General features: G+C 33.2%; 1 pseudogene across 1 annotated transcript; it reads right to left on the reverse strand.

Annotated features, from left to right (window-relative positions):
• Nucleotides 1-4,340: 4,340 nt before the first annotated feature.
• Nucleotides 4,341-6,285, reverse strand: LOC147568148 (serpin-Z1 pseudogene; annotated as a pseudogene). The gene is made up of 2 exons (XR_015234150.1): nt 5,920-6,285; nt 4,341-5,718 (listed from the first exon to the last, which is right to left on the reverse strand). The product of XR_015234150.1 is annotated as a serpin-Z1 pseudogene (transcript).
• Between the last annotated feature and the right edge of the window lie 7,397 nt (nt 6,286-13,682).

Below are 13,682 nucleotides of genomic sequence, written 5' to 3' on the forward strand. Positions count from 1 at the left end.
ACAAATTGAAGTTGAATTTCTTCTTGTTGTACCAAATTGCGAATGAAATGATGACGAAGTTCAATATGCTTTGTGCAGTTGTGAAAAACCGGATTTTTCGTCATTGCTATTGCGGACATATTATCGCAATAGATAGTTGTCGGACCTAGTTCCTTTTGAAATGAATCTTCTAGTATTCTCCTTATCCAAACGACTTCACATGATGCATCGGTAGCGGCAATATACTCAGCCTCTGCGGATGATAAAGCAATAGTCTTTTGCTTTTTTGATGCCCAAGCAATAACTTTAGATCCCAACTTAAAAACATATTCGGATGTACTTTTCCTATCATCAAGAGAACCAGCCCAATCACTGTCAGTAAAACCGACTAATTTGTTTTCGTCTTCAGTCACATATTTTATTCCATGCTTTTTTGTTCCTTGAATATAGCGTAAAATACGCTTGGCAGCGGCAAAGTGAATTTTACTCGGCTCACTCATGAATCTAGAGATGAGACTGACGGGATAAACAATATCTGGCCTTGTATTTGTAAGATAAATAAGAGACCCAACCAGACTTCGATAAATTTTAGGATCGACCTTAGGTGCTCCGTCATTTAATTGCAATTTTTCATTTACACCAATAGGTGTAGCAACAGACTTGCAATTTGACATTTGAAATCTTTTTAGTAGGTCTTCAACATATTTCTCTTGGGAAATAAGGATTTCTCCTTTTGATTGACGAACTTGAATTCCGAGAAAGTATTTCATGAGACCCAAATCTGTCATCTCATATTCCTTCATCATGGATTTCTTGAATTCTTCAACCATCCTTAGATTTGTCCCTGTAAAAATTAGATCATCTATATAATAAAACAGAAGGGAAATCGATGACTAGGACAAACATCCTTTTTTAATTATGCATATTGTCTAGAAGCCCTTCTCAAAATTTAAAATATAGTCCTTCGTAGAAATAAAGTTACCTATTTAAAAAGCAATATCCTTTCTTTTTTATAAATAAAAATTCTAATTTAAGAAAAAAAGAAACAAAATAAATTTCAAGGGTTAAAAAAAGAAATGAAAATCTCTCTCAATAAAATAATAACTAATTTAAGAGAACATAAATAAAAAAATAATAATGCTTAAAAATCTCTCCCTCTTAATAACATATAGCAATAAATTTCGTAACATTTGATTGATACAAGTGTGCGTGCCCTAGGACACGGGATATACCCTAGTCTACATATAAACAGACAATTAGAAAATTATTTCCTTCTTTCTTCACATATAAAGATGGTTCACTTTTGCTTTTGTGAAAATTAATTTGCTGAAAATATCCGTCAATTTTACTATTCCATGCTCGGGGGGCCTGTTTTAAGCCATATAAGGCTTTCTTTAGTCTGTGTACTTTATTTTCTTCTCCTTTTATTTTGTATCCTTCCAGCTGCTCAACATAAACTTCTTCTTCCAATTCTCCATTAAAAAATGCTGATTTAACATCAAGTTGAAAAACTTGTAATTTCATTTGAGCGGCTAATGCAAGAACAATTCTGATTGTCTCCATTCTTAATACCAGAGCAAATGTTTCATTAAAGTCAATATCGGGTTGTTGAGAATAACCCTTTGCAACTAGGCGAGCCTTATGTTTTTTAATTGATCCATCTTCATCAAATTTGGTCTTGTAGATCCATTTTAATCCAACAACATCTTTTTCTTTTGGAGGATCTACAAGTTCCCAAGTTTGATTTTTTTCTATAGTTGTCAATTCTTCATTCATGGCATTTCTCCATACTTCTTCTTTTTCTGCTTCTTTGAAATTTTGTGGTTCATAAGTGAAGAAAGAAAACTCACATGATTCGTAGATATCATTTAGAGAACGTGTCTTTCTTGGAGGTGATTTGGAATCCGAAGAATCCTCATCAAAATTTGGAGAATTTTCAACTCCTCCATTTTCATAAATTTGTGGCATCTCAGATAAATTTGATGAAGGAGAACTTTGATCTTCTTGACAATCATTAATTTGGAAAAAATCAGATTTATTTTCAATTTGAGAAGAACTTTCTCCCCATTCCCAAGATTTCATCTCATCAAAAATAACATCTCGAGAAATTACCAATTTATTAGAGATGGGGTCAAGAAGACGATAACCTTTGGATTCATTACTATAACCAATGAAGATGAATTTCTCACCATTCTCATCAAATTTTTCTTTTCTCAAAGGAATGTGAGAATATGTCAGACAACCAAAAATTTTGAAAAAATCTACTTGAGGTTTTTTCCCATGCCAAGCTTCATATGGAGTAATATTTTGAATTGCTTTTGTCGGAGACCGATTTAATAAGAATACCGATGTATTTACTGCCTCAGCCCATAGATTATTACGAAGCCCTTTCCCCTTCAACATGCTTCGAGCCATTTCTGCAATTGTCTGATTCTTCCTTTCGTCCACACCATTTTGTTGTGGACTATAACGAACTGTGAGCTCTCTTTTAATTCCTTTTTCTTTGCAATAATCCATGAAGGGTTTATAAATGAATTCTCCACCTCGGTCAGTTCTGAGAGTCTTCAATTTTTGCTTTGTCTTTCTACAAGAGCCAAAAATTCTAGAAAAAAACCAAATGCTTCTGATTTTTGCTCAAGAAAATAAATCCACATCTTTCTTGTATAATCATCAACAAATAAGAGAAAATATCTCTTATTACTAAGTGAAGGTGTTTTAGTCGGTCCAAAATATCAGCATGTACCAATTCAAGTGGTGCACGGGCTCTTGAAGAGACTTTTGGAAAAGGAAGCCTATGCATTTTTCCGTAAATACACCCTTCACAAATTTCATCATTTTTTGAGATGTAAGGAAGACCAACCACCATATCTTTCTCTTTTAATAATTTCAACCCTCTATAATTCAAATGACCATATATCAAATGCCAAATATGAGCCATATCAACTTTACTTTTGAATGAAACAGTCTCACATTTTGGCATAATAAGATAGAAAACATTATTTGAGGTCATTTGGACAGTGGCCACAATAAGATTTGTTCTTTTATCAACAATATCACATTCTCCATTGTCAAAATGAAGAGAGTAATTTTTCCTCATGAGTTGCCCAACACTTAAGAGATTTTGTGTTATACAGGGAACATAAAGAACATCATTAATAAATTTATCACCTTTATTTGTAGCTACTGCAATCACACCTTTTCCTCCGCAAGGTTTTATTTTTCCATCACCAAGCTTTACTTGAGTAGAAACATTTTTTTCAAGTTCTACAAATAATCTCTATTTCCAGTCATATAATGGCTACATCCGCTGTTCAAATACCAAATATCCAATGAGGGTGTTTCTACATTCATGCAAGAAAATAAATGTGCTTCTTGTTTTTCTTCTGTAAAATTAGCTTCACTTTTTCCTTTTTGAAACCAACAATCTCTTTGAGAATGATTGGAAATTTTGCATTTGGTGCATTTAAACCGACATTCCTTAGATTCATGACCAACTTTTTTGCAATAGAAACAATAAGGAGCAGAATTTCCTTGAGAATTTTTTGTGTTGACGAACTTCCCTCGATTGTGTTCTTTTCCTTGAGATTTGAAAGAACCTTGTCCTTCTTGATGCTTTTCAAAATAATTTCTTTTTTGAAAAAACTTACTTTTTTTTTTTTGTTGTTTTGAAATATTAATCTTTGATTGAAATGCTTGCTCCACCGGACTACTTTGATATCTATTGATTCTACTTTCATGAGCTTCAAGAGAACTAATTATTTCATAAAAAGAGAGAGAAGATAAATCTTTAGATTCTTCAATTGCGGCTACAACATGATCGAATTTTTGGCACGATTTTTTTGTCTTCGATAGTATCTCCAAGACTTCTAATTTTGTTAATAAGTTCAGTAACACGAGATGAAAAAAGTTAAATATTTTCACTCTCCTTCATTCCCAAATTATCAAATTCTTTCCACAATGACTGAAGCTTAATAACAATAACTTTTTCGGAACCTTGAAATTCCTTTTTCAAAATATCCCATGCAATTTTAGCTTTAGTTGCACCCATAATTCTATGAAAGATCGATTTACTAACCCCTTGTTGGATGTATTGCAATGCTTTTGCATCCTTTTTAATTAACTCTTTCAATTGAGCTATTGTTTTGCCTTCTTCTTCATAACCTTCATCAACTAATTCCCATAAATCTTGTGATACATAAATTGTCCTCATTTGCATTCTCCAATAATCATAGTGTTTTCCATCAAAAATTGGTTTGGAATTAGGTGAAAGATTGAAGGTGGAATTTGAAGATGGTGTTGACATTTCTTCATGAGATTGAAATAGATAAAGGGGATAATTGGCTCTAGATACCAAATTTGTTGGGTGCTAAGGAAGATTATGCATTTATATAACTTGAGAAAGATATTTGATCAACAACATTACAAAACACCTCTATTTATAGTAGAGGATTTAGCTCATCTACCAAATCCTACAGACTTCCACATTGGAACTTACAAGTAATAGTCTAAGCTTATCTCTAGTCTAAACTTATCTCTAGTCAAACTTCTCTAGACCCATCTATCTTGAAGACCACCACAACTCATTTACTCCCCTCTAGATTTTTCTAACACACTTAGAAATTACAAATTACATTTGTTAACATGCATTGCTCTTCCGGCTGCTTCTTAATGTAATCGTTCAGTCCCGGCTGCCTCCTGGATTCTCTTTCAAGTTGTTATCCTTCAAAACCCAGTGTCCCTTTTGCTCCTTCTAGAAAGTGGCTATAGGATCACCCCAAATTTTCCATCATCGTTTGTTATTCTGATAAGGAAGTAAAACTTTACCTCTCCTAACAAAAAAAAAAATATGGTGGGTCCCATTCCTCTTTTAAATTATTTGCTGCCCTTAGCAAGTCATCATCACCCAATATTCTAAAGTACATAACTTCAACCAAATCACTTTTTTTCGTCAATTGTTCAGTGTGTGTATCGAACCCTTGACCTCTAGGTAGAAAATTATACCTCTTACCAAATCACTTATTATTTCCTAAGAACTCAGTGGTGGGACCCTTTTGTTCCATGACTTCCAAATAAATGGTGCAACATATCACGTGGTGATCCTCTCCCGGATTGTAAAGATTTCGTAAACAAACCGATTTACCACTTGGGCTCCTAATTTTCAGCACATTATGGAATGCCTCTTATTACTGACTTCACTACAAGTGCCTTTAGTGCAAATCATCCACAAGACTAAATTAAGTTTTACTAGACTATCAACTTCTCATGATTATTGAATTTTGGAACACAAAGTTTCCCCCCTATAACCATTTGTTTTGGAAGATGACATTCCAAGAAATCTGATTCAGAACCCACCTTTTCAATCAGATCATAAAGTCCGTCTCGCTCATTAGGTAAGAATATGTACATGGAAAGGATGAGTTGTTTTTTAGAGTCATTGGTGGCTTGTTTGTAAGGAAGTTTGAGGACTTTAAAGCTATCGAAACATGAAATGTATTCATTATAGTGGCTAATCATGAAAGGGACTTCAACCGAGGTTCCATTTAGGAGATAGAAGTTTAATTTCTTTGTTTTTGATGGTTGCAACTGATCTTTCCTCCATGAACCTCTGAAATAGAGTGCATTCGCCAATACTATGTTTGTGTCTTTATTGATAACTCCGTCGTCGGGAAGTAGATTTGTAACTAGTCCTTCTGTGTTCTCCTCGGCCCATTTGTTCACCTTGTTTCTCACTTCTTTGGCCTTCAAACAAAGAAATTATTATCAAACCATAATATTAAAACTAAATAAAGTTAGAGAATGTGAGAATAGTCCCACGTGGGAGAATAATAACAAAGAATATAATATCTAGGTCTTCTCTACTCATTGTTAATTGGTTTTGAGTTAAGACAACCACAAACTTAACAAATACAAGTATGGTAGTTAAGCGATTTTATATCATACCTGAGTTTTGAAATCGACTGCTTCAGCTGTAGCTCTGTAGATTGAAGTAGCAGTTTCTTTAAAAGAAGGTTTTAGAGCACCACCACCATATGAAGTATTATTATTATTAACCCAAATCCCACTTATAAACGAGAGAATAGGTCGTACTCTGTTTGCTTTATTCCCAGTTGTAGTGACTGAATAATCCCACATTGATGAGTTAAGGATTTCATAAACATAAGTTTTAACATCATTGAGTTTTTTGTGATTGAGAAAACCCAAGAGTTGTTTTAGGGTTTGACCATTTGATCCAGAAGCTAATAAGGATAAAGCAGAGTATATAGAAAAGGGTGAGAATACAAAGTTTTTATCTTTAACCTCATTCATCCGTACTGTTTTCTCTTCCTCTTCATTAATTACTACTACTACTACTACTAATCTCTCTCTTGTTAATTAAGGTGAAAAGAAAATAATGAGATAAGAGAAAGAGAAGTAGGGAATAGAGAAAGGTATATCCTCCTACTAATTCCTTCGTTCTTTGTTTAAAAACAAGTAGTAGAGTCCGTTAGCAACTATTAAGATTAGACACTATTTTTTAGGGTTTAGTTGATGTTTAAAAATTCCCTCAGTTACTAAATTCCGTCTAGGGTTGGGCCCGTAAGAAAAATGGGCCAGGTCAACCCGGGTCTAGTTTTTGTATCAGGTTGAGCCTCTATTCTGATCCAGACGGGTTAGTCTGGTCGGACTAAAAAAAAGTGTGGGTTGGGTCTTTTTTTTAATTTCGTATATTTAATATATGTTGTCTTTTGTTTCTAAATTTCTTTTACTTTTGAGTAAGTTAAATAATATCACAACCGATTTTCACCGTTTAAAAATTATTCGTAGTTTCGTCATTTTTTATATACTCAATATCGTATGTTATTCTCTAACATTTGGTATTTCTCTTAAGAGAAAGAAGATAAGTTTCAATTGATTTTAAAAGAGGTCGTAATTTTGGGGCATCTGACTGGGTACAAAAATTATTTTTTTAGACATCAATTAGATAGTATAATCTTAATCGTCTAAGTCTTTATGCCTCTTGAGACTATTTTCGATGTCCCAAAGCCGTGGCCTTAAACCTAAATAATCGTAGGGCTTTAACCAGTTAAATACTCACATGACGTCTTTGAAAAATCTTAAATAAAAAAATAGTCAGAGTTTCCATTCTAGACAGGAAAAATTGGTAATCAAAAGAATCAAACCCTTCCGAGAGAGGAAGATTTTGTACAACATTAGCCGCCATTTATTCTTCCCCTAACATATCTACACAACCTTGAAAATAATTTAGGTGTTGTTGGACAAAACAAAATTGATTAACTTTTTTATTTATTAGTAGAAAAATAACAAAGTTAATTTGGTAGCGCCAAAAAACGGTTGTACTTCTCTTAGGCTAAAATATTTTAGAGGGGTTGGGCAAAACTCCCAAAAGTAAGGGGAGAATAAGATGCCAGCCCACGTCAGAAAACACAATGAGGGGCAGGTCCAGCAGATCAGAAGAGGGGGCAAAATTACCGTTTTAGGCTTTGCTTTTTCAAAAATTACAAAATATGCCCTCCTACAAAATCCGTGCAAATCCACGTTCTTCCATTTCTAGCGTGACACGTGTCTTTCTCAATCTTATCTCTTCCCGTAAATTCTCTCTCCTTAATTATCTCCCATAAATTCTCTCTCTCTCTAACTATTTTAATTGAGATTCTCTCTCCCCTTAATTATCCATAATTATCTCTCCTAAATTCTCTCTCTAACTGATTTCTTTATAAATTTTCCATTTACAAATTTTCTTTCTTTTTATTTTTTATTTTTTCACTTAATTATCTCTGGTATATTACCCATTGATTTGTTTCCTTGTTTACAAAGAACGGAAAAAAATCTTTTACACAATTTTGTTATTTACCATAAACAATAAAAATTCCTATACATCCATTCCAAAATGTAAATATTTCACTGAAAATTAACATGACATTTTGTTATGTACTGGATTTTTTTATGTACTGGACATTTTGTTATCTACTCGACAATTTTCGAAAAAAAAATACAGGGAATTTCGTTATGTACAGTACATAATAAAAATTCCTATACATTTCTTCCAAAATGTAAAGTACTTCACTGAAAATTCATAATACGCAGTAAATTTTATTATCTCCCGAAAATTCTTTCTCTCTAACTACTTTATATATCTATCTAACATTAAGTTCTTGATAATAATCAAAATATTTTCTCTCAAACCTTAACTATTTCTTTTCTCACAAATTTTCACTACTTATATAAATTTTCAACATATTTCTTTCTCTTTTCATTTTTCTCTCCATATTTTCTACTTTTTAAATTTAAATTTTCCTCATTTTTGGTAGTTTTTCATTGATTTGTTTCTATATATATTTTTTTTTGGTAGTTTCCCATTAATCTGTTCTCTTTGTATTTTTTCTTCTTTTTAAACATTTTTCTCTCTCCAACCTTAACTTATTTCTTTCTCTAAAACGTTATCTGTTTGTATTACCTTTTGTTTCTTTTCTCTTAAATTAGTTATCTTTTTATTGAGAGAGAGAGATTTTAATTTCTTTCTTATTAGTTATTATTTTTTTGTTTCTTTTCTCTTAAATTAGTTATTATTTTATTGAGAGAGAGAGAGATTTTAATTTCTTTATTTTTTGTTTCATTTCTCTTAAATTAGTTATTATTTTATTGAGAGAGAGAGAGATTTTTATTTCTTTTCTTAACCCTTGAAATTTATTTTTTTTCTTTTTTTTTCTTACATTAGAATATCTATTTCTAAGAAGGAAACAATTATTGTTTTTTAAATAGGTAAGTTTATTTCTACGAAGGACTACATTTTAAATTTTGAGAAGGGCTCCTAGACAATATCACTTATTAAAAAGGGATGTTTGTCCCAGTCATCGTATTCCCTTCTGTTTTATATGATAGATAATGGAAATGTACGCGTAAAAAATAAGTAATTTATGTCAGAAAATAATCTACGTATTCAATGGTACATAATGGACATGACACACATACATATGATAAATTACGTTGTATACATGACAAATGATGGTTTCCTCGTCATAAATAACACATAATTTACGAACTTGTTTCATAATTTGTATTCGATGTGTGTTTATGTATGAGTAAAAACGAAAGTTAAGTGAGAGAAAGTTGATATATATGTTTTGAATATTAACCCTCAAATCACGCTAATTGATCTCAGAAAATATACTCTTTCCAAATCTGAAAGTTAAGTGAGAGAAAGTGATATATAGATTTGGTTTCCAAATCTGAAAGGATGAGAGAGAAAATCTGTTTTGGAAAATATCCTTGATCCGTTTTTTTTTAATTAGTAAGCGCGTGCCTCGAACCCTTGAACTTTAAGTTGGAAGACTTACCTCTTACCACTTGAGCCAAGGGTTGTTGGCAATATCCTTGATCCGTTACTTCCTATTAAAACCCCAAATCACATCCAAATCTTGCCTTTCCAGATTTTTTCCTCCCCTAAATTAAAAACCCGTCAAATATGAAGGTGGGACATTGACGGGACTCTGTTTTAGAAAGTGAGGGTTTTTATGTCCATATGGTAAAAGGACTAAAAATCCATTTTTTGAAAGATTGGATCCTAAACCCTTTTTGAACATTATTTTGGACTATATACCCATGGACTCTTTCTTTTATTGTACCTTTTTTATTTACTAGACACTTTTGTACTGGGAATTATCTTGTCTACCGGAAATTATTTTATGTACAAGCCATTTGGTTATATGTACTAGACACTTTTGTACTGGAAAGTTTTTTGTGTATCTGGAATTGTTTTATGTAATACTCATCTGGTTATATACTAGACACTTTTGTACTGGGAATTTTCTTGTGTACCGGGAATTATTCTATGTACTAGCCATTTGGTTATGTACGAAACACTTTTGTACGGGGAATTTTCTTGTGTATGTAGGAAATTGTTTTATTTTCCAGCATGTGGTTATGTACTAGACACTTTTTGTATTGGGAATTTTCTTGTGTACCAGGAATTATCTTATGTACTAGCCATTTGGTTATGTACTAGAAACTAAAAAAAAAAACGAAGGAAACTTTAAGATGTTAGGAACCGGGAATTTACTTCTGTACCGGGAAGTGTTTAGTGCACCGGGAATTTTATAGTAAAAAAATAAAATAGTCAAAGCAGATCAGGTTAAGGATAACTTTATAGGTAGCGGGAACTGAGAAATGTACACTACATTTCAACACGTAAACGTATATCTATAACGTTAAATATAACAAAAAATGGTACAATATCTAAGAGAACTGGGAGATATCGCCAAATCCAGATATAGTTGCTTTAGATCCAGATTTGTTGTTTTAGATTTCGTCAAATCCGGATATAGTTTCCTATTTAGATTAAGATTGTGTAAAGACAAAGCGTGAGATCGAAATACAAATCAAAATAACATACCTTACAAACCTCTTACAAAGAAACCCAAGTTTGATCACAAATAGTAGACCAAACTAACAGATCTTCGATCTGATATAAACATACAAGATTTTCTGAATGTAGGAAACTATAAAATGTACAATAAACTTCCACAAAGCAAGGAAACGTAGGAATTGATTGAGAACGATAAAATGTAGCGGGAACTGAGGAATGTAAGTTACATTTCAACACGTAAACGTATATCTATGACGTTAAATATAACAAAAAATGGTACAATATCTAAGAGAACTAAGAGATCTCGCCAAATCCGGATATAGTTGCTTCAGATTCAGATTTGTTGCTTTAGATCTCGTCAAATCTGGATATAGTTTCTCTAAAACCCATCAATCTCTATTCAAAAGAAAAATTTCTTCCCCATTAAATTTGAAATCGAATCTGACTTCTCCAAAACGTTAAACCATTCCAAAAGATTTCCAGATCTGATTTTTTCAAAATATTTCTTCACCATTAAACTTTCACATAATTTGTTCAAGAACGCCTCTCAGGCCACTGCACTCTCTTGTGCCAATTTCTTTACCATTAAACTTTCTTCACCAAATTTCTTCGCCATTAAACTTTCACCAATATTTCTTCACCGAATCTGTCTCCTCCAAAACCCTAAACCATTCCAAAATATTTCCAGATCTGATTTTTCCAAAATATTTCTTCACCATTAAACTTTCACCAAATTTGTTCAAGAAATCAAACCGAATCTGACTACTCCAAAACCCTAAACTATTCCAATATTTCTTCACTAAATTTGTTCAAGAAATTTCTTAGAGAGAGAAAGAAGAGAGCTTTTGAAATTTCCCAGAGAGAGAAAGAAGAAAGCTTCTGAAATTTTTTTAGAGAGATAGAGAACGTAATGAAAATAAAGAAAAAATGGCATTAATGGTAGTAAGATAAAAAAGGCACATTTTTTTTTGTACTTGTTTTCTCGGGCCCAACAAAAAAGTGACAATTTGGACTCGGTTCTTATTTATGTATTGGGCTGGGGATAAAACTTATTTATCCCCTACTTTTTGGGCTATTCACTCAAAAATCCAATTTGATATGCTTTTAAAATTCAATTTTCTTGCTTTTGAATTAAAATTGAATTACCAAAGTTCAATATGTACACAAATTTTAGTAGTAATTTTTATTGGTGGCCATTACGTGGAAAACCGATTTTCTTATATGGACAACATTTTCGGGTCCGGTACTAGTCAATTATGTTTGACTTAGTTGACTTTGATTTAATAGGGGGACAACTTCACAAGGCCTTAAATATTAACAGTTACTAAATTGTGGAGCAACAAAAACAATAATTAAACAAACTAATTGTCATCTTCATCATCTTCTTCTTCTATTGCCCGGTTGTTATGATGGAGAACATGAGTTATCTATTTTGGCAAGTAAAGCCAATAAACCTTCATGTGAGATTGGCTCATCATTTTCCATCAAGAAAACAACAACGAGTTTACCCAAGGTACAAATTGATGATCATTTGGATCTTATTAATGAAGATAATCTATTAACAGAAGATCAGTAATCAGATCATCATCAACTTCTTCATAAAATTCCTTACACCAACTTCTTCATAAAATTCCTTACACTAACTTCTTCATAAACTACTCTGATTTGGATCTTATCAAATTGATGATAATTTGATCTTACCAAACCCAAGCAATTTTCACTCTCAGGTTGGAGAGAGAGAGAGAGAGATGGCGTCGTCTGCGTCTTCTATTCTCTCTCATCATCAACTTCTTCATAAAATTCCAAAAGACTTAAAGGAACATATATATTCCAAAAGACATTTGATTAGACGGTTCTTCCCCAGGCTAGTAAACATGTAACTTTGTGTTCCGAAAGACTCATAGATAGATAGATCCAGTCTTGGAATTGTCTGTTACACCAAAAAATCATTCTTCTTCTACCAAATATGTTCTTCGTATATCAACTTCTCATTTCAATTTTTTGACCAAATTTTGGGCGAAGCTAATATCTCACCGGAGTCTCCTCAGTTTTTTGAACAGGAGAACATGTTCAAGGAGGAATAAGTACGAAGCAGGAACATGTAGTCTCTGATCGCTGCTCAACTACCCTTACCGATTTGAACATATATGTTCTTATTCTCTTTGGGAAGATCCTTAAACAAGTTACTTCCCTTTTTTTGAAGCCATAATCAACAATATTGCTCAAAAGATTTTCTCTCTCTAAAAAATTGTTGGTGGTGATGAAGAAGTAGTAGAAGAAGACTAAAGTTAGGGTTTATGAAAAAAATGAGAGAGGAGTAAAAATAAAGTTCTAATTCTTGGACGACTATAGTGAAAAATTATAGAGCGTTGTCCCCTTAAAAACTGTCGTCCATATAAAATTTTTAATTTTTCTAGTTGTTCACATAAAATAGTTGTCCATATAAGAAAATTGGTTGTCCACGTATTGCCCACCTTTTTATTTCTTGCTTACCTCAGCTTCACCTATACAACTTAAACCTCCACCACACTTCACCACAACCATCACCATCATTGTACTTCCACCAGCATCACTGCACTTCCACGATCATTATGCATAAACTAATCAATGAACTAGAGAGGGATAAATACCTTAACGCGTTTTTTCCCTCGAACCATTCCAATCGCATGCAAAGATCGAGAGCTCCAATTGTAGCTCCTCTACTTGAGACACAGAGTGAATAGACTTGATCCCCCTTCCTTTCAGACTGCTAGGACTTACTTAAAGGTTGAGAAGAACTCTTCTTCTTGACTAGATTGATAGAACGGGAGCTTTTTCTCTATATTCCTCTCTCTCCAATAGCTGTATATTCAGAGAGAGAGAGAGAGCTGTATATTTTTCCACTACAGAAAAATCCACACCTTTTCTGTTTTCAACTGACCCAATATATAGACAAACCCTAATTAGAATCTCATTCAGATTAGGTTTTTTATTTTCGGGTCACAGAAAAGATAATTACCAAAATACCCTTTTGGGGTATTTAGATAATCCCTTAAGTGTGGCCGGCCAGGGCAGCCCACCATGGGCCTTATATGGCCGGCCCACTTACTCTGGTCGGCCATCTCATGGCCGGCCCAATGAGCCTTCCTTCTATCTTGTCCCGAATCTCCATTCGGACCCTTTCGGCCTTTCCAGTTGAATCCCATCCAACTTTAGCCAGTTCCCGGCTAGTCAATTCTCTCCGATCAAGCTACCACTCTTATGTGTAACCCGTTGTAGGATCCGGTCTATGTTAGCCGCGAATCAACTCCTTCATCCGACGATCGTAGTTGGCTTCTAACAAAGCATTACGACCCCTAAT

This window comes from Eschscholzia californica, unplaced genomic scaffold (genome assembly GCF_041429995.1).
Source record: "Eschscholzia californica isolate CP2 unplaced genomic scaffold, dmEscCali1.0.p SCAF_1, whole genome shotgun sequence".
NCBI classification, from domain to species: Eukaryota; Viridiplantae; Streptophyta; class Magnoliopsida; order Ranunculales; family Papaveraceae; genus Eschscholzia; species Eschscholzia californica.